Raw genomic sequence first — 24,857 nt, 5'->3', positions numbered from 1 at the left:
CGCAGCACTCGGAAGTTCATGGTGTACTTTTCAACAAAAAGGAATGAATCTCGCATAATTCGGTTTTTATATGTGAGAAACTTATTTCGGATTTAAATTCATAGGACAGAGTGCAGTGCAAAGTCAAACTTTTTTAGTAAAATCGCTGTATCTCGCCAATAGTTCATTTTAGTTTGAAGTCTATATTGATTATTATGTAAAATTGTCCGGGGAACACGATGGCGATAAAATAAAAAAAATAAAAATATAATCAATTGGTCAAAACTGAATTTTTATACTTAAAACGTTAATATATAATATTAGTGGGCATTTAAGGGTTAAAATTTTATTTTTATCGAATTCCTTGGACAATTTTCTATAAAATGCAACCTGTAGAAAGTCTTTTGCTCAAATAGTTGCAAAGTTATGATTAAAAGAAAAAAAAGTTTTTTAGAAAATCGCCAAAAAAGAGAGCGGTGCCAAAAATAGAGGGATGGTCCAATCAGCACCAAACTTGGGATTTCTGTTAACTATCGATAGATAAACGTTCCCTCCAAGTTTGGTCCAAATCGGTGAAGGTCGAGTCCAAAAGTGTACTCAGTTGACCTGGAATGACCCATATCAATTATCTGGAACAGCAGAAGAGGGCTGTTATCAGCAATTTTCATTTCCAAACATTTGTAACACTTGAAAACCCTACACTACTGAAATACAGATCTTTAAATCTACCACCGTAACGAAACAGTTTTTCAAAGTTTGCGTTTTCTGGCAACTAAGTGTCTGTAGCACAGCTTAGGGATGTTCTTGGTCATCAAAAAAGTTTGTAAATTTTGAACAGGTGTTGATAATAGAAGTTGCGTGGGCTCCAGTGTATTCCCGTCCGACCAGAATAGACGAATTATCGAGCATCATTCAGACACCACTGCTTAGAGTGGTGGGAATGGATATCGACGAATCTTTTCGCACTCTTCGGCAAAGTTTTTCCCTGGAGTACGGACGATGAAGTTTTAGAAAATTTCTAAAATCGTTAAGGGGCTCAAAACTGGCCAAAACCAAAATTTCTCAACATTTTGTTGGCACTCACATCCACACGCAAAATGAGAGCCTGACAAAAGTCGCCATCAAAATCTTTTCAATTCAGGAGTAAATTTTCAAAACAACCTATGAGTCATGAGATTCCTGTGCAGATAGGACCTTCTGAAAATTTATTCTAGAATTGCGCTAACGTTTTCAAAGCGCTCAAGTTATAAGCATGTTCTATTGAACATTAGTCACTCACTTGAAAAATAATCCCGAAACAATGTCCCAAAGGTTGTCTTACAGGATTATTTGCGTCTTGAGCGTAATTTTTGCTGAGTGAATGGTGTTTTTTGTGCTTTTTAAATCTCGATTAGGTGTTTTCAGATTTTAAAAGCCCTTCCTATTTCATAGTTGATCGGAAGGCAAGGCGTCGTATATATTTTGCATTAATTTTTCGAAAAATGTGTAAAATTTTCGCGGTGAGAAATTCATTTCTGTAAATATTTTTTGAACGAAAGATACGCCAACATTTATTGAAAAAAAAAAAAAAAAACATTCCGTGATGCTGTGGATTCAACGGTCTCAAGCGGTGTCAACAGGTATATAGCGAAAAACTATGTGCTTGATGAGTATGCAACTTCAATAGGGTCCTTAAGCCCTATGTGAGTTTTTATGTACATCGGCCTAAAACACGGTTAAAACCATTTCTTATCACTTTTTTTTCATTTTAATGTAAACAAATATATTGAAAAGACAACATTTTTTCGATGGATCAACTATGGTTCCCTTGGAACGAGCTGTCAAGTAGAGCCTCTTCTGTCGAGAAGGGCTGCGAAAAATATGATTTAGCGTTGTGGACAATAATAACACAAATTTAAGCCTTATTATAGAACTCAATAATCGGACTAACATTCCTCCCTTTTGTTGGACTGCAGGCTTCTTGGGAGGGAGCCGGTATTGACTAATAAATTAGGGATCTTCAGATGTTTAATGGTGAACGATGGTTGGCTCCCACTAATCATGTTTTATTCTTTGTTTACCCGGGTAGGTGTCTGTGCTCTATTATTCTAACAAGATAGGAATAATCTAGCAACTCCCTGGGCCTTGTAAAGTCAAGGGGCATAATTTGATCCTAGTGCATTAGTTAAAATTTGGGTATACATTCTTTTTTATAAGCACTATGGACACCACTTCATGCTACGAGAACTCGCTTTGTCGCAGCCCCAGGGCTTAAGCGTTGACCGATAAGCTGTCTTCGTGAACTAGGTAGTTCTCCGATAGTGAAAATATCACAATTGCACAAGACACCGCCTTCTGTGACTTTTTCACTATCACAATGTGGGTTTTAGGTTGGGACTTCAGGATAGTATAATTGATTTGTTGCTTGGCATTAGCATTTAAAATAAATCTGTATCCTTTCCAAATCTATTTGATGTTAAAGTTAGTTGCAATTGTTAAGTAGGAGTAATGCTGTCAATAAACTTTGATTGATGTAGAATACTAGGCATTCTTTTATGTCAAATTGTCCATAGAGTCTCGATCAATCAATAATGTAATGATATCGGACAAAATTCGTTGATCTGTTGAACTAACGGTTTCCGGATTATGGTTGTATCGACCATTGTTGCGAATCGAGGAACTACGGATCTTTTGACGTAAAGGGTCATCTCTTTTTCAAATCTCGATTTCTATCCTATTTGTATATCAGTTCACAAATTTTTTATTGTTTTTTTTTATAGAAGTAGTACTGCAACAGTTAAAGGAACGTTTAGTTTTGAACATTAAGTTTAGAGGATTTTAGATTAAAATTTAGATTTTCAATCCAAAGTAGTTAGCAAATGAATATTTGGACTCCTATGAATAATTGAACATTTTGGACTTATGAATAACACACTACTGTGCATTTATTCTAGAGTCAGATCCATACAGCGTCAGTGTTTATTTGGTCGAAGTGTACTAATTCATTGGCAGATCTGATTCAAGTTGTAATGTACGACAAGACTACTGACGGACGTGACAGGACGAGGGCCCAGTTTAGAGGTTTCAACATCAACAATGTGCGGCTGGACCACCCTCCCAAAAAAAAAAAAAGATAGGAATAATCTAGCAACTCTGCCGGGAGACATTTTTTGCGGAAATTACTTGGACCTACACTCAACTACGCTAACTCCGTTTATGTTTCATTCATCATCTTTGACAATTCCTCACAATCTCTATAAAATCGCCACATAAAATCCCGTCCCCATGTTCAAAGTCCTCCTCTGCCCACGTCAATGGCAAATAAATTACCTTTCAAACCCCTAGTCGATTATCACCACGGCAAAAATTTACAGCCTGCACACGGTGACCACAGCGCGGTCCGACCTAATTGCTCCCAATAAAACCAAAAAAAAAAACTTAACAACTTCTTTACCCGGCGGTACCCGCTTCCTAATGTGCGCAGCGCAGCGTCCATTATTGTTTATCTTTGCGCGAGCCTCCCCCAACGGCATTTCACACGTGGGTGTTGTAGGCAGGTTGACGTTAGGTGGTTTGTACCTTTCTTTTTCGTGATCACTCTCTCAAAAAAAAAGCGCATCCATGTGCAGCACCATGTGGGTGACTCATTAATATGTATAACTGCACCAAATATTAATGGTCGCGCGGGACCAGGTAATGGCGATCATATTTTGGGCTGTCTTTTGAGACTGCCGCGCGGTCGTTGTCGTTTAGTGCAGAATTTGAACTAGGCTCGTAACTGGTCGTGAAAGTGTCCGATTGATGACCTTTGCGGGACTGGAAGAGGTGCGATTTCTAAGGGGTTGCATTGTCACGTAACTTATGAGCTATTCTCTACGAAGTTGGGCTTTTTTTTAGAATTTTATTTTTTGTATTTTTTAATCTTTTTTGGTGCCTTCGGTATGCCCAAAGAAGCCATTTTGCATCATTAGTTTGTCCATATAATTTTCCATGCAAATTTGGCAGCTGTCCATACAAAAACGATGCATGATAATTCAAATATCTGTATCCTTTGAAGAAATTTTTTGATCGATTTGGTGTCTTCGGTAAAGTTTTAGGTATGGATACGGACTACACTGGAAAAAAAATTATACACGGTAAAAAAATGGTGATTTTTTGTTTAACTTTTTGTCACTAATACTTGATATGCAAAAAACGAATCTATGACATTTCCTCGAATGCCACTTCCCCGAAAAGACACTTCCCCTAACAGTCATTTCCCCGAATTCCATTTAACCGAATTTCCCATTTCTCCTAATCGTCCACATCCCCGAATGCCATTTTCCCGAATGGGCCACAATCCCGAATGCCACTTACCCGATTAGTCATATCCCTGAATAGTCATTTCCCTGAATGCCATTTCCCCGAACGCGGTCGCGCTCGCGCTCCTGGGCACCGGGCATTTCCGCTTGACCGCGTTCGGGGAAATTGCATTTTAAAAGAAAAAAAATGATGACAATTTTTATCACATCAAACATCATATTTAAAGGTTCGCATTGGCCTTGAATGATCAACTTTCTTTTTGGCTTCATTCAGAACAGACGTAGCATTTGAGGGGGGATTCAATACAAATTCAAATACCATGAATATTGTCACAGACCTTTTTTTATACATATATTCTCAAAACAAATACTTTTTTCTTATAGACATGATAATAATAATGCAATAGAAGTTTTGTTATTTTTTATGATTCAAAAAACATACCCTGAGATTTTCGTAGTACAGAACCCCGTACACACTGATCATTTTATTCACATTGCTGGTTTGGGATTTGGCAAAAAGTATAATCAACAAAAACTTAAAATAAAATTTAAACCAGCCTTATGTACCTATTTGTCCGATTTGTGGGTTCTTTGACAAAATTCGAAAAAAAGACAAATTTCCTTGCAAATTTCTCAAAAACAACATCTAATTATGCGGTTGAATACAAATGTTAATTGAACAAAAAAAATCTAGTACAGTCCAGACTTGATTATCCGAAGGCTTCGGAAAAATTTCACTTCGGATAATCGAAACTTCGGATAATCAAATCACGAAAAAAAAAATTGTTATGCCTATTTTTTTATTGTCGAGCGTATGTCCCCTAAACTACGTTAAAGTGATTTAGAACTTTTAAATCCAAGGCCAATATGGCGGTGTTGAAATATTGAAAAAAAGCATTTTATTATTTAATAGGCAATCAACTATTCAAATTTGACTACAATGGGGTTGCAGAACTCAAATTTGATGTTTAAAACAAGAAAAAGAAGAAAAAAAACGAAAACAAAATTTTGTTTTTGATTCGATTATTCGAAGTCCCATACAAACCTTCGGATAATCGAACTTCGGACAATCAAAACTTCGGATAATCGAGTCTGGACTGTAATTGGGTCCTAAAATTAAGCTTAAATTTGTTGTGGTTTGGTTGAGCGTTTAAGCAGAATGCATTACTATGAATACAAAGAGACGAGTTGTTCCTTTTAATTCCGCTATAATTTGTGATATTATTGTTCACAACGATAAGGTTTATATTTCTAAGCACAATGACCCTTTGAACGACCGCAAAGGATTTAAAATGGATTTTTAATTCAATTTTTAAAAAATCACTTCACGGCCCTTCTTGGCATAAAAGCTTCTACTTGACAGCTCGTTCCAAGGGGACCATAGTTGATCCATCGAAAAAATGTTGTATTGTCAATAACTTTTTATTTGCATAAAAATGAAAAAAAAAGTTATCAGGAATGGTTTTTAATTTTGTTTTTTACCGTTGATCATAAAAATTGACAAAGAGCTTTACTACCCAATTTACAACATTTAATCAACAGCATACCCAAAAAGCTGTTTGTTTGGTAAAATTGAGAAAGAAAATAACTGTTAGTCATGGAAAAGGCTTTAGCGAAAATGATGATTAGGGGATATGAAAATTTAAATTTAAATAAACGGCAATTGGCGTAAGTGTCACTTCGGAGAAATGGCATTCGGAAAAATGGCCGATTAGGGGAAATGATATTCGGGGAAATGGCATTCGGGGATGTAGCTGATTTGGGGAAGTGATATTCGGGGATGTGGCCATTTAGGGGAAATGATTTTCGGGGAAATGGCATTCGGGGAAATGAGCTAAACCCGCAAAAAACACAATTTTTTTTATTTTTTGATATGTTTTAGAGGACATCAAATGCCAACTTTTCAGAAATTTCCAGTTTTTGCAAAAAAATCTTTGACCGAGTTATAAATTTTAATCAATACTGATTTTTTCAAAAAATCGAAATATTTGTCGCAAATTTTTTTCAACTTCATTTTTCGATGTAAAATCAAACTTGCAATCAAAAAGTACTTCAGTGAAATTTTGTTGAGAGGCACCGTTTTCAAGTTAAGGCCATTTTAACTTTTTTTGAAAATAGTCGCAGTTTTTCATTTTTGCCCACATTTGAAAAAAATATTTTTGAAAGGCTGAGAAAATTCTCCATATTTTGCTTTTTTGAACTTTGTTGATACGACCCTTAATTGCTGTGTTGTTAAATATGAAACATTCGTGAAATTTTCGATCTTTTCGAAAACAATATTTTCATCAAATCTCAATCAAGACAAACATTTCAAAAGGGCCAAATATTCAATATTACTCCCTTTTAAAATATTAGTCTTGGTTTAAAATTTTTGAAAATGTTTCATATTTTAACATTGTAAATTGGACCATTAGTTGCTAAGATATCGACATTAAAAAACGGTGGGTTGTTTGGGTGAGACTTAGAAAACATCAATTTTCCTGCTTTTAAACACTTGCATGGCAATATCTCAGCAACTAAGGGTCGTATCAACAAAGTTCAAAAAAGCAAAATATAGAGAATTTTCACAGCTATTCAAAAATATTTCTTTAAGATTGGGCAAACACGTGCACTAATTTAAAAAAATGAAAAACTGCGACTATTTTCAAAAAAGTTACCTAAAAATGGCCTAAAAACGGTGCCTCTTATCAAAATTTCACTAAAGTACTTTATGATTGTAAGTTTAATTTTACATGGAAAAATGAAATTTTAAAAATGTTTGCGACTTATATTTCGATTTTTTGAAAAAATCAGTATTGATTCCAAACTTCATAACTCGCTCAAAGTTTTTTTTCACAACCTGGAAATTTCTGAAAAGTTGGCATTTGATGTCCTCTAAAACATATCAAAAAATAAAAATAGAGTTTTTTTTTGCAAATCAAGTATTAGTAACAAAAAGTGAAATAAAAAATCACCAAAAAAATTACCGTGTATCATTATTTTTCAGTGTAGTCCATATCCATACTTACAACTTTGCCGAAGACTCCAAATCGATCAAAAAATTCTTTCAAAAGATACACATTTTTGAATTTTAATACATCATTTTTGTATGGACAGCTGCCAAATTTGTAAGGAAAAGTATATGGACAAACTGATGATGCAAAATAGCTTCTTTGGGCATACCGAAGGCACCAAAAAAGTTTCAGTCGGATTAAAAAATACAAAAAAAAATAATCGAATGACCGAAATCTCTCTTGTAATTCTCTAATAGTGGCACCAGAGAAGACTTTTTGGGCTTCCTTCTAGGTCACTAAGTATTCCAAACAATTCCCCGTTATACTTTAAATTTACTCCCCAGATTTGAAGGGGTTCAAAATGATCCCACGTTAGCCCGAACAAAGTGAGCGCAAAAAGGGACCACAGACTCTGTGCTGCTTTCGGGTTAACGAGCAGTGCGACCCTTGAGGTAAACCCCCACGTTGGTTACGGGTACCTCAAGAGTGGGCGTTAGTCGCGTAACGAACTTGAGCAGACTAGCTGGACAGTGAAAGTGAATGTTTTTTAGGGACTCTTATGGTCTTGTAATTTTTCACATCAAATTTCAGATAACATGAACTAGCAGAACCTCCCTACCGATTACGCGATGGCTCTCGTCCAAGGTCGCTAATCTGTTGGCGCCACCCGGTGAACACACGCGGCGGGGGTGTTATCCCGCGTTATCAGCACTTGAGACCTGCGCTTGGCTTGACCGCGGTAGTGTCATCGCTGATATGGAGCTGGGGTTTTGGGACCGGCTTTATTGCACTCGACACGCGGTGGGAATTTGCGAAGATTCCGGGAATCGGAACTGATTGCAACTCAAGAAATGACTTTTTTTTATTAAATGATAAAGAGGGACTTTGGGGACTTCCTGTGTGATGACATTATTAGGAGTGCACCCGAAAAAGACTGATTCCCTGGTGATGTATGGTATTTATGTCAATCTCTTCTAATCCACGATTTTCGTATAGCGTTGCGATGTCTCAACCGGTTCAGATTTCAATCTTAAGTGAGCCGCAATACCCGCGTCGCTGAACTTATATTGTCCTTAAACTCACACTATCCTTGAAAGATAACAAACTCATCGGATTCCCGGAACTCCGCACCTCGCAATCGATACCAGCAATCAAACATTTGTCATCTCATCGCGACAGTAAAGTGCATTCCCTGGTAGCTGGCGCGAAGCTTGCCAAACAAGGTCCAGTTTATAAGTCATCACCCCAAAAAAGACTAGAGACTCCAAAAGTTGTCCGTGATGCTCTTGCTCTTTCGCATTTTCTGGCGAAAACAGGTCCCATAACCTGTCCGGACTATCGTTGTCCCCAACTACGTGAGCTTCGTAAAGGCACGCCACATATTTCTCCCGTTGTCTGTGGTGCCGCGCTGAACCGCAGTGGGGCGTTCCGTCCGCCGCAAGACTTCCTTTTTCGGGTTTGCGAACGTGAGTTCATTAGTATGCCGGGGTACCTCGCCTTGAAGTGGCCTTACTTTGTTGCAGCTTGGATGCAGCGACTGTGCCAACTAATCTGCGTTTAAATATTGAGCAAATGTGAATCACTTGAGCGTTCTCCAGCGTTTGCTCATAGCTTAAGAGGACCATTTCTCCCCCCGTCCTGGTCTGCGCGTCTGGTCGTCAAGTGCGTACCTTCTTCGAACGCGGTGAATCTGCATGTGACTCAGCAACGTCAGAGTTGTATGTGCCGCTCAATCATGTGTCACGACAGAACTCTGCGAGATTTGAACGAAGCTCCGCACTAGAAGAGTCGTTGACGTCCGTCCACCAGCACCAAAGTTCGCCGTTCTTTATCTTTTGTTGTGGGTAATTCGATAGCCCCGGCGTTGACATGTGATGCAGTCCCGTGGAATCGGGCAATCTGTGGTGGCACACGACTCCGGGAGTTGTCTGCTTTGGTTGAAATTTTATTCCGGGGAAGGGCTCAAAATCCGCACACAATAATGTCCACTTGTCTGTGTCTTGCAGGAGTGTTTACAGAAAAAAGTGTATTTATACCAATTAGCATACACTCAAAACCAGAGAAGTTAGCGGGAAACAGAAACGTGCGCGTGATCGCTGCTACTGTTGCAGTTTCAGTCAAAACAAAATTAGATAAGAACCGTATGGTAGGAGTTTGGTGTTTTATTTTCGTTTTTATGACGACCTGTAATTATGGCGGGAACGAAAAAACCGACTCAAAACTATTCTAAACTACTTTCAATAAAAAAACTAATTTAAAGTTATTTTAAGTTGATTTTTTTTAACTATAAGATGTGAAAAAATGAAAGCTTTTACATTAGAAATGTAAAAGAATTCGAACAACAAAGCCAACCGTTTACCTTCTCAAAAACCGTACAACTCCATGCGAAACTTACCTGCGGATGCCATGGAGATTTTCCCTTATCTTCTAAAAAAATAGTGCTTCAAATCCCCTATCCATTTACCTGGTATGCTGTGGAGTTGGGAGCGGCCGGCAATTGACAGCTCATACAGTTTTAACTGCTTTCAATTAATGCTTTGTGATTTTTGTCTAATTTTCGAATTTCATTAGGGCGGTTCCGTACACATTTCCCTTGAAATTTTGACATTGTGAAACATAATTATCTCGATTTTCAAGAAAAAAATACTCATGAGATTTTTTCCGCGATTGTAGTGCTAGAAATTTCTTTTGGAATGCATTTTTTTTTCACCCTAAAATGAATGTTCGGAACGAAAATGTGCCATCAGCATCACTTTTCCCCAAAGCTTCCCCTAAATTGTTGCGTTGAAATACCTGTAGTTGAGGGTTTACGCTGATGCTTTTAATCAAATTAGACGTAGAAGGTGTAGATTGCAAGTTAAAGTTTAAATTTCTTCGACAAAGTTATTTTAGCATGCCGAACAACTAGAAAAGAAAAAAAATACTGAAATATGTTCTAAAAAGATTCAGATTTTCTTAAACGCCGTAATCGTCAACCACCCTAATTCTCTACGAAATCGATCTCATTTTTTTAATTTTATTTTTTTGTAATTTTAACCCGACTGAAACTTTTTTGGTGCCTTCGGTATGCCCAAAGAAGCCATTTTGCATCATTAGTTTGTCCATATAATTTACCATTCAAATTAGGCAGCTGTCCATACAAAAATGATGTATGCAAATTCAAAATTCTGTATTTTTTGAAGGAATTTTTTGATCGGTTTGGTGTTTCTTTGGCAAAGTTGTTGGTATGGATGAGGACTACACTGAAAAAAAAAATTATTCACTGTAAAAAAAAATTGGTGATTTTTTATTTCACTTTTTGTCACTAAAACTTGATTTGCAAAAAAACACTATTTTTTATTTTTTTTATTTTTTGATATGACATAAAATACCAACTTTTCAGAAATTTCCAGAATGGGCAAAAAATCTTTGACCGAGTTATGAATTTTTTAATCAATACTGGTTTTTTTCAAAAAATCAAATTTGCAATCAAAAAGTACTTAAGTGAAATTTTGATAAAGTGCACCGTTTTCAAGTTAAATCCATTTTTAGGTGACTTTTTTGAAAATAGTCGCAGTTTTTAAATTTTTAGCATTAGTGCACATGTTTGCCCACTTTTGAAATATTTTTGAAAAGCTGAGAAAATTCTCTATATTTTGCTTTTTCGGACTTTGTTAATACGACCTTTAGTTGCTGAGATATTGCCATGCAAAGGTTTATGGTCCGACTTACAATGTTAAAATATGAAACAATCGTGAAATTTTCCGATCCTTTCGAAATAGTAGTTTATGCAACAAGTTGCAAAAAGAGGATTTTTTCAGCACGAGTCGTACATTTATCCAACGAGGTTCACCGAGTTGGATAAATACGAAGAGTGCTGAAAAAATCAAGTTTTGCAATGAGTTCCATACAACATTTTTTGCAATTCCAAAAAACACACACTGAGTGAAATTTTATGTCATATTTTCATTTTTTTTTGTCAATAAGTCGTTTAAATCAAAAAAATGTTGAAAAGTGTTACTTTTCGAAACAAGTGCTGAAAATTTCAACTTTTCAGCACCCATTTGAGTGCTGAAAAGTAGAACTTTTCAGCATTTATTTTGAAAAGTGTTGCTATTCGATTCTGTTATTTTTAGTACAGAAAAGTAGGCTATATCGTCGTTCAAGAATGACAGGAAAAGTAAGTAGTTTCACGACGGAATTGCAAAAAAAAATATTTTCAAAAATTTTAAGTCTAGACAAACATTTCAAAAAAGCCAAACATTCAATATTACGCCTTTTCAAATGTTTGTCTTGGTTTAAAAATCTTGAAAATATTTTTTTCGAAAAGATCGGAAAATTTCACGAATGTTTCATATGAGACATTGTAAAACGGACCATTAGTTGCTGAGATATCGACATTAGAAAATGGTGGGTTGTTTGGGTGAGACTTAGAAAACATCAATTTTACTGTTTTTAAGCCCTTGTATGGCAATATCTCAGCAACTAAGAGCCGTATCAACAAAGTTCAAAAAAGCAAAATGTAGATAATTTTCTCAGCTTTTCACAATTTTTTTTTCAAATGTGGGCAAAAATGTGCACTAATTTTAAAAATTGAAAAACCGCGACTATTTTCAAAAAAGTCACCTAAAAATGGATTTAACTTGAAAACGGTGCACTTTAACAAAATTACACTGAAGTACTCTTTGATTGCAAATTTGATTTTACATCGAAAAATGAATTTGAAAAATTTTTGCGACCAATATCTCGATTTTTTGAAAAAAGTTGTATTGATTCAAAAAATCATAACTCGGTCAAAGATTTTTTGCACAACCTGGAAATTTCTGGAAAGTTGGCCTTTGATGTCCTCTAAAACATATCAAAAAATAAAAAAAATGTTTTTTTGCAAATCAAGTTTTAGTGACAAAAAGTGATATAAAAAAATCACCAAAAAAAATTTTACCGTATATCATTTTTTTTCAGTGTAGTCCATATCTATACCTACAAGATTACCGAAGACACCAAATCAAAAAAATCCTTCAAGATGAAGATTTTTGAATTTTCATACATCAATTTGTAAAATATGAATCATTCGTGAAATTTTCCGATCTTTTCGAAAAATATATTTTCAAATTTTTTAAACCAAAACTAACATTTCAAAAGGGCCAAACATTCAATATTACTAATGAACCGATTGACTATGTAAAAAGGTGAAACATTCATGAAATTTTGAAAAACAATATTTTGTTTTTAAATCATGTTTAGCTCTTTTTGAAATGTTAGTCTTGGTTTAAATATTTTGTAAATCGGACCATTAGTTGCTGAGATATCGACATTAGTAAACGGTGGGTTGTTTGAGTGAGACTTAGAAAACATCAATTTAACTGTTTTTAAACCTTTGCATGGCAATATCTCAGCAACTAAGGGTTGTATCAACGAAGTTCAAAAAAGCAAATTATTGAGAATTTTCTCAGCTTTTTAAAAATATTTTTTTATTCAAAAGAGGGCAAACATGTGCACTAATTTAAAAAAAAAAAAATCAAAACGGTGCACTTAATCAAAATTTCACTAAAGTACTTTTTGATTGATAATTCGATTTTACGAAGAAAAATGAAGTTGACTTTTTTTGCGACCATTATTTCGATTTTTTTAATCAGTATTGATTCAAAAATTCTTAACTCGGTCAAAGATTTTTAGCACATTTTGGAAATTTCTGAAAAGTTTGCATTTGATGTCCCCTAAAACATATCAAGAAATAAAACAAAAAAAGTGAAATTAAAGATCACCAAAAAAAATGTACCGTGTATTATGTCCTTATCCATACCTACAACTTTGCCGAAGACACCAAATCAATCAAAAATTTCCTTCAAGGATACAGATTTTTGAATTTTCATATATCATTTTTTTATGGACAGCTGCCAAATTTGTATGGAATAGTATATGGATAAACTAATGATGCAAAATGGCTTCTTTGGGCATACCGAAGGCACTAAAAATGTTTCAGCGGATTAAAAAATACAAAAAAAATTCGAAATCTCAGATAATTGCTCATCTTTCAAATAATGTTTTTGATTGCATAAATAATCTCAAAGTTTAACCTATATAAAAATCACAAAAATACTCAAACCAGAAGCAACATTTGAACGGGGCGCATAAGCATTTTGACAGCAGGACCTTTTTTGCAAGTGCTGGTTAGAAAAATCATTAAAAAAAAGTTTCTCTGTAAATGCAGTTCATCCGAGACCACCGAAAAATTAATTACACAAATTTAATCGGCCAGCCCCACTGCGTCGTGTCTACCGCAGAGAGGATTCTGAGAACGGATCACATATCACAGTATCTACAGGGTAGGATGAAGGCATGGACATACCGTACCAAACGCTCCAGTTTACAGTTTCATAATTGTTATTTAGGTTGTGTCCAAATCAATTCAAAATAGTCATAGAAGAGTTCGCAAAAAAGAAAATTTTATTTCCGGAAATGTTTACTGTTAAATTCCACTGCAATGAATAAATAAATTATCAAATAATGTAAACATGAAAAATTCTTGAAATATTCTAGATTGAATTTTCAAAATATCCTATCCGCATAAGAAACCCATGACCCATAGGTTGTTTTGAAGATTTACTCTAGATATATCATTATATCGAAAGGTTCTAAAAACTAGGACTAAATAAATTCAATAAAATATTGTATCAACAAAAACGCAAAAAAAAACTCTCGATCACCTATCAGCCAGTTTCGAAAAGTTTTTGTGAAAGTCTAGCAGCCAAACGCCAACAGCAGCCGCCAAATTGATAATTTACCGCTACACACGAACGGTTTGCGAGCTCCTCTCCCCCAGTCTGCTTGTCGAAGCTTTTCAAACGAAAAAATGCCGCCACCATTGGTTGAAACAAGGCATCCAGTGCCCAGTTTTTTTTCCTGCCAATATTTATCAATATAATTTTGGTACCCCCCGTCTGACTTCCTCCCTGCCAAAAAGCTACCCCTTGAATCGTCGCGATTGACAAGGTGCATCACCTTAACGTTTTTGGCGGAGCTGCGTGTCCATCAAAGTTTTTCACTTTTTGCTAACTCTTGGCACTCTTGAGAAGAAAAAACCTGGCAGGTTAAATAATAAGATCGAAAAAAAAACAAAAAATTGTAATCAAACAAAGAATGAACTAAATCCAAAAGAAAACGCGAAGTAACACAATATATAGCTTGGTTAGATCGGTGGTAACATGAAAGTTTGGTAATCAGAGAAAGTGAGTTCGAATCTTATTTTGTCTCTCATGCTCATGCTCAAGAAAACGCGAAGTAACACAATATGCTAACAAAAGAAACAAACAAATATAAAAACAAAACAAACAGTAGAGGGTTAACTCGACGTCGCGAAGATCACGATCATCGTTGCTGGTAGCGCAGCCGTCGCCACCGAGTTGTTATTGTTGTTTTTGCTCGGTACTGTTGCGAATTAAAAAAAAACAGCAACAACAAAATTTGCAAACGTCGCACTCACTCAAACATTGCCAACTTACCTTAGTGTGTGTGGTTGTGTGTGCACTCAATTTTACGCTTGTGGTGGTGGCGGTCTTAAAATAGAAACGAAATGAACTTCTTTTCGCCATTCGTCCGTCTTATGATTACACGCTATGATGAAAACATTCCCCGCACCCCTCCTCTCCCTCAGGTCCGCCCCTGGTGGCAGGCTACCGAACTATTCCCGTCAATTGAGCTGAACGAGTCGTGTCGAGTGCGGTGTGTGGATGCTGGTGGAGTCTCTATCTCTTGACTACCATCGTCCGCGGGCACGATTTGTTGATTTTTTTTGTTGCGTTTGTTGTTGATTGGTGTTAGGAATTTGGTTACGCGCTAAGGTCGCTGCTGCCGGTGTTATGCAGTCGAAGAGGTTGATGACCTTACCGGATTGGGTTGTGATTTGGGACGTTTGAGCTTGTAGAATATTATTCGATGTCAACAAATCTTAAGAAGAGAGTTGAAATCGAGGTTGGCATAATTCGCCGCTAACATTTCAATAAGCGTTATGTCTCATGCAAAACCTATGTTTATGGCGCTTTTTGAAATATTAGCGACGAATCATCAATAACTTTGAATGGCACCTGCCTAATAATATTGAATAATTTTACTCCGATATTATCACTGCGCTTCAAAGACATATAATCTCAGAGAGAGCAAAATCTGGAGTTTTCTCTCTCTTTGAACATTGCTCTCTCCCTGCTCGCGTCTCGGATCGCGCGCTTTTATGTCGACTGTCCAAAAGCTTTCATGCACACTCTTAACTACCACATTCATACCGTCCAGCGTGTACAAATAGGGGGGTCTTTCTGTGTATTTTTGGATGCGTTGTATGGGAACTCGTGCATGGAGAAATCCGAACAGGTTGGCGCGTTAGATTTTCACTGAGAGCTCTATGGATACGAATGCGTTTGGCTGTTCCATGATTCCAAGACGATTTGGCGTGTTTGCTCAAATATTTTTGTAAAACTTTTTTAATTGTTATAAATCGTAGAATGGCATGTTGCTTCCAAAAAGCGTTTTTAACTGAAATAAAGTAATAAATAGCTCAGTTAAAAGTGAGCAAGCAAGTTCATCGACAGATTTGCAAAATAATTTGGAAGAAAATAGAACAAAATCTTCAGCCTACCAAGCATACAATAATTTCCTTAACATGTTGTTTGTCCAAAAACAAAAATCAAAATAAAGCTCAAATAAGCTGTCGTAATGATGTCTACTTGATTTGAGTTCTTGAGTTTTGATCGTTTAATTTTTTTTGGGAAAATTTTATAAAGTGATGTTTTTTATTTTATTTTTAGTAGATTTATATTGAGATATGAGATGCAGTCTCAGGGTGGCCACCTCGGGAAAAAACCGGGAAAACCGGGATTTTTATCCACCGGGAGAAAACAAGGAAAAACTCGGGAATTCGACCGACAAACCGGGAAAATATTTTAAGTTTCGTTAGAATTTGACAAAAGCCTCTTTAATGTATTCAATATGTTCTTTTCTCAACAAGAATATTATTCCTGTTATTCTAAATGAAGAATTCGCGAAATCTATGTTTGAATTTGTGTGATAGACTCATGCTTCTTGGCTAGGGATATTTTTTTCAGTTGTATCCTATGATACTTTTACCAGGCGAATTTGTTTTTTTTAATAAAGCAAAATGTTTGCTCTACCAGCGGTTCTCAACCTGGGGTATATGTACCCCTGGAGGTACCACGAGCGGTCTCAGGGGGTCCGGAAGACAAACCCCGTAATGGCGGATATTTACCCCAGTTTTGGTAAAATATTAGTTTTGCATAAAATTAAAATTAGGTTTTTTTTTGTAAGTGGAAAATATGGATATTATGGTACGAAAACAACATTACAGTAAATATCTCTGTGGCCTGTATCTCAACAACAAAAGAATGGATCAAAAATGTTCAAAAAAGAATGCTGTATAGAATTTTCACAAACATTTGATTTTTTAGAGATAAAATAGAATTATTTTTTAATTGAAAATAGCTACAACTTCAAAAAAGTATGTGTAGTATGTTTAAATCTGAAAAAATATAAAAATTCAAAGAACAAGCCATAGTCTCAACATTTGAATGCCAAAAGTGTTTTAAAATGCATTTTACGCTAGTTCAGTTGTTTTGCAATCATTAGTCTTCAAAAAATGTAAGATTTGACGAAAACAAAAAAAATAACGAAAAAAAAAAATAAAGATCGAAAATTTTCAAAAATTCAAAAGATTATTAAATCAACCGAAACATGCTTAAAAATGATTCTAGACGCAAGGGAATGCATTTTAAATTGATTTCAGCTGATTGCACTTAAATTCCCATTGAAATTTTGATGTTTTATGAAAAAAATAAATAATAATTTTTTGTCCCTTGATTTTTCGGGCCAGCAAAAACTTTAAATAAAATGTGTACCCGCCTTATGTGTTGTTAAAAAAAATCACAGCACGATAATTTTTTAATTGTTTTTACCATTATGTGTTTTGGGTTTTTTTTAAGAAAGTATTTTTTATTAAAATTATTCTAAAAAGAAAGTTTCAAGGTATCGATTTTTTTACATTTGTACAGCACTTTTCCTGCGCTGCTGCCAAAGTGTATACATTTTTGTTTAGACTAATGATGCAAAAAGACTTTTTTGGTTAAAAAGAAAGTACTCGCATAATTTTAGCAAAAAAAAAATCACAGAAATTGATAATTCTTGGAAGAATTGTTCTTTTTGAATTCACAAAACCTTTATACAAAGAAAATTAACGCGCATTTACATCAATGTTGATAACAATGTTTTTTTGTAAATCTATTTTACAAAGTTAATAAATTCTATTAATAATTTATCTTATTAAAAAAAATAAAAACGACTTTTGATGAAAAAACCCAATACTTTGAAAATTAGAGGTTTGATTGATAACAGATAAAAACGGCTTCGTTTACAACTTACTTACTCTTTACTCAAGATTTGAAAGCTTTCTTGAGGAATTCAAACTTTGAACCAAATGTATGCGTTCAAAAAGTATGATGATATTAACGTTAGCCTAAAAAACATTGTAATTTGGTTTAAAAACATTCCGGAAAATTCCTTCTGATCCCGGGAGAAAACCGGGAAAAAAACCGAGAAATTGAAAATCTAAATCTGGTGACCACCCTGGATGCAGTAAAATAACAAAAAAAAATCACAGATTTTTTATACTTAACTAAAACAATTATTTTTTATTTGTGGCTATCAATTCAAAATTTGTTATATGCTTACAAAGCCCATTTTGAAAACCACAAAGAAAAAAATAATGTAAATTTGGAAGCTGTAATTTTGAAGGTTGAATATTACCTCTTTTATGATGTAATTTTACCTCAATTTAGATGGAAAAGTGACATTACACCAGAAAAGTGGTAAAATTACACATTTCCAGAGGTAATATTACACATTTTTTCTGACATAAAAGATGTACCCCTTCCCAGATGTACGTGGTGATTATTGCATTCGATCGTAATATTTCGATCGTAATTTCTCGACTCACGATCGAGATTTCTCGATCGTAATATTACGATCGTAATTTGTCGAAGGTAAGTCGTAATTTGTCGATGGGAAGTCGTAATTTGTCGATAGTAGATTGAGATCATTCGATCGTAATTTCTCGATCTACCATCGACAAATTACGACCGACGATCGAGAAAATCTCGATATGTGTTTTAAAAATTTCAGGTATTTAAAAATTTCAAAAACTTCAAAAATTTCAAAAATTTTAAAAATTTCAAAAAATTCAAAAATTTAAAAGAGATCCAAAAATAAAAAAAAATCAACAATTTCAAAAATTTCAAAAAATTTAAAAAGATTCAAAAATTTAAAAAAAAAATCTAAAATTTCAAAAATTTAAAAAGATTCAAAAATTTAAAAAAAAATAAAAAATTAATTTTTTTAGGAATTTAAAATTTTCAAAAACTTTGAAAATTTAATTTAATTTTTGTTTAATTTTAAATTTTTGTTTGAATTTTTGAATTTTTTTGAAACTTTTATGTTTTTCTTTTAATTTTTTTATGATTTTTCTAAAATTTTGAAATCTTTAAAAAAAATTAAATTTTTTGGAAATTTTGAAGTTTTTGAAATTTTTGAAATTTTTTAAATTTTTGAAATTTAATTTTTGAATTTTTTTAAATTTTTGAGATTTTTTAAATTTTTGAATTTTTTGATTTTTTTGAAATTTTTGAATTTTTTTTAATTTTTTTATATTTTTTAAATTAAAAAAAAATGATTTTTTTTAAATTTTTAAAATGTTTGAAATTTTTTAAGTTTTTGAAACTTTTGAAATTTTTTTAATTTTGTAATTTTTTAATATGAAATTTTTTAACATGGAATTAGTTGATTTTTTTTTAAATTCATATTTTTTTTAAATTATTGGAATCTTCATTTTTTTGAAAAAATGCTATTACAAATTTCGATCGTAATTTCTCGATCCACGATCGAGATTTCTCAACAGTAAAATTACGATCGTAATTTCTCGATGGTAGATCGAGATTTGTCGATGGTAAGTCGTAATCTTACTATCGAGAAATCTCGATCGTGAGTCGTGAAATTACGATCGTAATATTACGATCGAATGCAATAATCACCACGGTTATATTACCATGATTTTTTTTCTGTGCAATGCAAAAATAAAAGTTAAACGTTCAATCAATTGCACGAGTTTTTGTTAAATGGAAAAAAATAATTTTCATCGATGGTAATTTTTTTCCTCTGGTTTTTAGGGAAATTTTGAAGAGAAACGTAAAATACCATTTTTATGGCCTAATTGTTTTGGTGAGGAAACTAGAGCACGTGATTTCAGGATTAGAATGGTCAACATCCGGAATGTTTGCTTAGTGAGAATTGAGAATAATTTTTACTCTAATCTAATCCAATGCACAGTGGGCGAAATGGAACCCAAAATCGGACTTAATTGAACGCGGCTGGTTCCCTGGTATAAAACATAGTGTTTCTTATGTAAAAAAATCCGGGGAATCGATTGGTGATGGATTCATCCACCGCACGAAACGGCAAAGGGTCCATTTTGCCCCAATTACTCATTTTTAACATTTTTCTTGAAAATCGGTCTGTATTTAGAGCGGAGGCTTTTGCGGCCTTTCAAAATGCACTTAACTTATTTGAAAATGTCCCAGGAATCCAGTAAAAATAACCACTTGCACCGCAAAAATCATCTAGGGTCCATTTAACCCCAATTCCGCTATAAAAGCATTTTTGGCCGTTTTCAAATGTTAGGTCAGATTTCAAAATCTGAAAATATTTTTATCGTAAAGATCAGACAATTTTACATAAGAATGACGATTTGCACTTGAAAGTTTGACACATTTATGTTGATATAGAAATTAAACTAAATAAAAAGATTGAAGAATCACTTTTGGGCCAATTTTCCCAAACGCAGAATAAACTGCCTTTCACATACATTTTATTTTCATCAACATAAATGTGTCAAACTATCAAGTGCAAATCGTTATTCTTATGTAAAATTGTCTGATCTTTACGATAAAATATTTTCAGATTTTTAAATCTGACCTAACATTTGAAAACGGCCAAAAATGCTTTTATAGCGGAATTGGGGTTAAATGGACCCTAGATGATTTTTGCGGTGCATGTGGTTATTTTTACTGGATTCCTGGGACATTTTCAAATAAGTTTAGTGCATTTTGGAAGGCCGCATAAAGCCTCCGCTCTAAATACAGACCGATTTTCAAGAAAAAATGTAAAAAAATGGGGAATTGGGGCAAAATGGACCCTTTGCCGTTTCGTGCGGTGGATGAAACCATCACCAATCGATTCCTCGGATTTTTTTACATAAGAAACACTATTATTCATACCAGGGAACCAGCCGCGTTCAATTAAGTCCGATTTTGGGTTCCATTTCGCCCACTGTGCAATGGAACATAAGATAAGTCATTCTAAAGAAAACACCAGAGAAAAACTTGTGGTTGGATTACGCCTCAAGTTTTGATTTAGTTTTTTTTTATTTACAAAACAAGCTAATTATAGAAACTACAATGTAAAAAGCACTTCAATTTTTCACTTCTTGAAGAATGATAATTGCTGTAATTTGAAAGAGTTACTATTTCAATAAAAATCATGTGATCAACAATTCTCACAACAATATTGCTAACATAATCTAATTTCTTTTTATTATGTATAAAAGATATTTTTTAAATATGATTGAGCTAAAAAACTTGAAAATTACTAAAACTTGAACAGGTAAACATTTTGGCCACGCGCCTCTGATTGTAGGTGAGACTTTGCCCATGCATTTTCTCTTTGTCGAAAGAAATCGCCAAACATCATTTGTTTTTGTTTATACATGTCTCCATACAATTTTGCGGTCGGGTCATACAAAATAGCCATTTGGATATTCGAAAATTTGTATCTCGAGAAGGAATTTTCTGATCAATTCGATGTCTTGAAGTATTGTTGTTATGAACTTTTATATAATAATAGGTACGATGAAAAAAATCCGATTTTTCTATTTTGCAATTTATCATTAAAAGGTGAATTCCCAAAATACGTATTTGAAATTTACCATTTTTATTTTGTATTATGCAGAATCAGTTACCGGAGAAATGATTTTTTTAAAAGAAATGTGATTTTTGGAAAAAAAAAAATAATCTGGTGTTAAAACTCATATTTCAATAGTACAAATTGAAATAAAAATATCGGGTATTTTTCCGTATACACATTTTTCTGAAAGTAAACATAATCTACAACTTTGCTGAATATATCAAATCGATATGGATTTTTCTGATTTTTTTGTTACACTTTAATTTTTGAGAAAATTTCAAAGCGTGGGGACAAAAACTTGACATCTAATTCGCATTGGCCTTGTAAAAATGCAAAACAGATAATAATAATGTAAATAACACTGAAAAAAATCAATTCTCGAAATCGTGAATTAAATTCACGAATGCGAGAACCACGAAGGAATATATTTATATTTATAGTGCAAATGCACCATACTCATGAAAAAATTCCTTCGTGGTTCTCACATTCGTGAACTTAATCCACGATTACGAGAATCGATTTTTTTCTGTGAACTTGATAAATGATAATTTTACATTTGAACTCACAATATGACCAAATTTCGATATGACGTAAAACGTGATAAAACGTAAAACGTGATCGAAAAATCCGGTCTGATGATACAAATTTCCGAATGGTGAAATAATATTTTCATAAAACCAAAGTTGTATAAATAATACAAAATGGCTTTTTTAGTCATATAGGTGAACTTCGCAAAAATTTCTACGTTCATAAAATATGTTTTTAAATGGATCGTTGAAAATCGCCCAAAAAAAGCATCTGGACAGCAGAACTTGCAACATTTTCAGTACCTCTTATAGGTGTAGTGATTTGACTGAAACAATTGCACTTGCACTCCAAGGGATAGCCCCCGGTTGGTGGCGCTCGCACCACACAAGTGCACCCAGCTCGCACATTAGCTATACACCGCGCGCCCTAGCCAGGGTCAATATCAACACTCGCACACGAAGATGTTGGTGGGAGCCGCGTTCTAAGGCGTACTATCTCTCTGTAACCAACTCAACTGTCAGTCACGACTGTGTGTGTGTTGACTGAGAAACGTCGCCCCGTCGTCGTCGCGAACACAAACAATCTGCAACAAAGTTGCGCTTCTCTGATAATACGCTGAAAAAGAAGAAGCGTGGCAATTGTTGGCACTTGGTGGAGACACCTTTTCATAATGGTCTTGTGTGTGTGTTACGTGTATTTACGTGTGTCAATTGTCGAGTGGCAGAGAGACCGACTCCCCCTGGTAGAGACATCTACCGGCCAACGAGGACGATAATGTTGCTAATTGGGGGTAATATTTCAAGGAAATGGTCCACGGTCGCCGTGGATCGTTCGGCGATGATAGCTGTGAACAGAGGGGGCCAATTTGGAGGTATAAACTGTCGTCTTTCCCCTTGTAAATTTTGCAGGTCGTTAGTTTTATTTACCGTAACTAAGGAAATTTTGCAACAAAAGCTGTCTGGTTTTGACTTGACCGGTTTCGTGACTTAATGGTTGTGGCTTCTGTCTCACAGGTAGAAGGGGCAGGGTTCAAATCGCGGTTGGTCCACTTGAAATCTGGACTTAAGAGTTGAACACTCCCGAATTACTGGGACTGAGATAAGCTGTATCAGCATAATACAAGTCTGATACAAACTATGTTTTTCCATAATTTCACTACAAGCCTGTAAATTTTTTCACACTATTTGTATTTGTTTTTAAATTTCATAACAAACTTTTAAGGGAGAACCGCTCTTCTTAAAATATATTTAACCTTTTAAAATCAACATTGCATTATGCCAACTTTTCTTTTAAAGTCGTATTACATTGCCAAAAAGCCACAACAAACAGTCTCTCTCTCTCTTTCTAGACAACAAATGCTGCGCCGTGCGAAAACGAACTTTCACAAAGAGTTTGCGTATGACGCACGCGTCCAAAATTGCTTGTTTTTTTTCTCTCTCCTCCCCTTTAGTTGTTGTTATTACCGCCGAATGACCGAATGACCGCATCATAACCATTGCCCTTTTACTTCTTTGAGTCGCCTTTTCTTTTTTTTTTGCACATTCCATGTTGGGACAAAAATTCATAATAACCAACCCGAAGGAAATTAAATCATCAATTAGTCACTTTCTTCTGCTGTGTGCAAATTATTATTAACTGGGTTGGCCAAAATTGGACTTGGAGACTGCAGAACCCAGGCCCCTGTGGCGTTGGCCAATGGTATTCAGATGTCTACGGGGAGAATTGAGTTATGGTCGCTTTGCTTTTTTCTAGAAAAGCTCAAAAAGACGGCGCAATTTAACGTCCACTGCTCATTTGTTGTATCAAAATTACCTTAAAAATCAAAAAAATACAATATTTCTAAATTCCAGCCCAGCGACCCTTTCCGATTTCAATGAAACTTTGTAGACATGTTATTCTAGGCCTATATAAGCCATTTTTGTATATGAGCAATTCTCTACGAAATCGGTCTTTTTTCTTCCATTTTAATTTTTGTATTTTTTAATCCGACTGAAACTTTTTTGGTGCCTTCGGTATGCCCAAAGAAGCCATTTTGCATCATTAGTTTGTCCATATAATTTTCCATACAAATTTGGCAGCTGGATGTATGAAAATTAAAAAATCTGTATCTTTTAAAGGAATTTTTTGATCGATTTGGTATCTTCGGCAAAGTTGTAGGTATTGATACGGACTACACTGGAAAAAAATGATACACGGTAAAAAAAATGGTGATTTTTTTATTTAACTTTTTATCACTCATTTGCAAAAAAACACTATTTTTATTTTTTTTTTTATTTTTTGATATGTTTTAGAGTACATAAAATGCCAACTTTTCAGAAATTTCCAGAATGGGCAAAAAATCATTGAGCGAGTTATGAATTTTTGAATCAATACTGATTTAAAAAAAAAACGAAATATTGGTCGCAAAATATTTTCAACTTCATTTTTTGATGTAAAATCAAATTTGCAATCAAAAAGTACTTTAGTGAAATTTTGATAAAGTGCACCGTTTTCAGGTTAAATCCATATTTAGGTAACTTTTTCGTAAATAGTCGCAGTTTTTCATTTTTTAAAATTTGTGCACTCTTTTGAAAAAAAAATATTTTTGAAAAGCTGAGAAAATTCTCTATATTTTGCTTCTTCGGACTTTGTTGATACGACTTTTAGTTGCTGAGATATTGCAATGCAAAGGTTTAAAAACAGGAAAATTGATGTTTTCTAAGTCTCACCCAAACAGCCCACCATTTTTCAATGTCGATATCTCAGCAACTTATGGTCCGATTTTCAATGTTAATATATGAAACATTTGTAAAATTTTCCGATCTTTTCGAAAACAATATTTTCAAAATTTTCAAATCAAGACTAACAATTCAAAAGGGCGTAATATTGAATGTTTAGCCCTTTTGAAATGTTAGTCTTGATTTGAAAATTTTGAAAATATTGTTTTCGAAAAGATCGAAAAATTTTACAAATGTTTCATATGTTAACATTGAAAATCGGACCATTAGTTGCTGAGATATCGATATTGAAAAATGGTGGGCTGTTTGGTTTTCCTGTTTTTAAACCTTTGCATTGCAATATCTCAGCAATTAAAAGTGTATCAACT

The 24,857-nt window shown here is 34.2% G+C and overlaps 1 protein-coding gene across 12 annotated transcripts in view; it reads left to right on the top strand.

Moving 5' to 3' along the window:
• Positions 1-24,857, top strand: part of LOC6045918 (serine/threonine-protein kinase WNK1) — a 152,379-nt gene that overhangs the window by 11,845 nt on the left and 115,677 nt on the right. The window lies entirely within an intron of this gene.

This window comes from Culex quinquefasciatus, chromosome 2 (assembly GCF_015732765.1).
Source record: "Culex quinquefasciatus strain JHB chromosome 2, VPISU_Cqui_1.0_pri_paternal, whole genome shotgun sequence".
Taxonomy (NCBI): Eukaryota; Metazoa; Arthropoda; class Insecta; order Diptera; family Culicidae; genus Culex; species Culex quinquefasciatus.
This window is presented reverse-complemented; position numbering and strand designations above follow the sequence as displayed.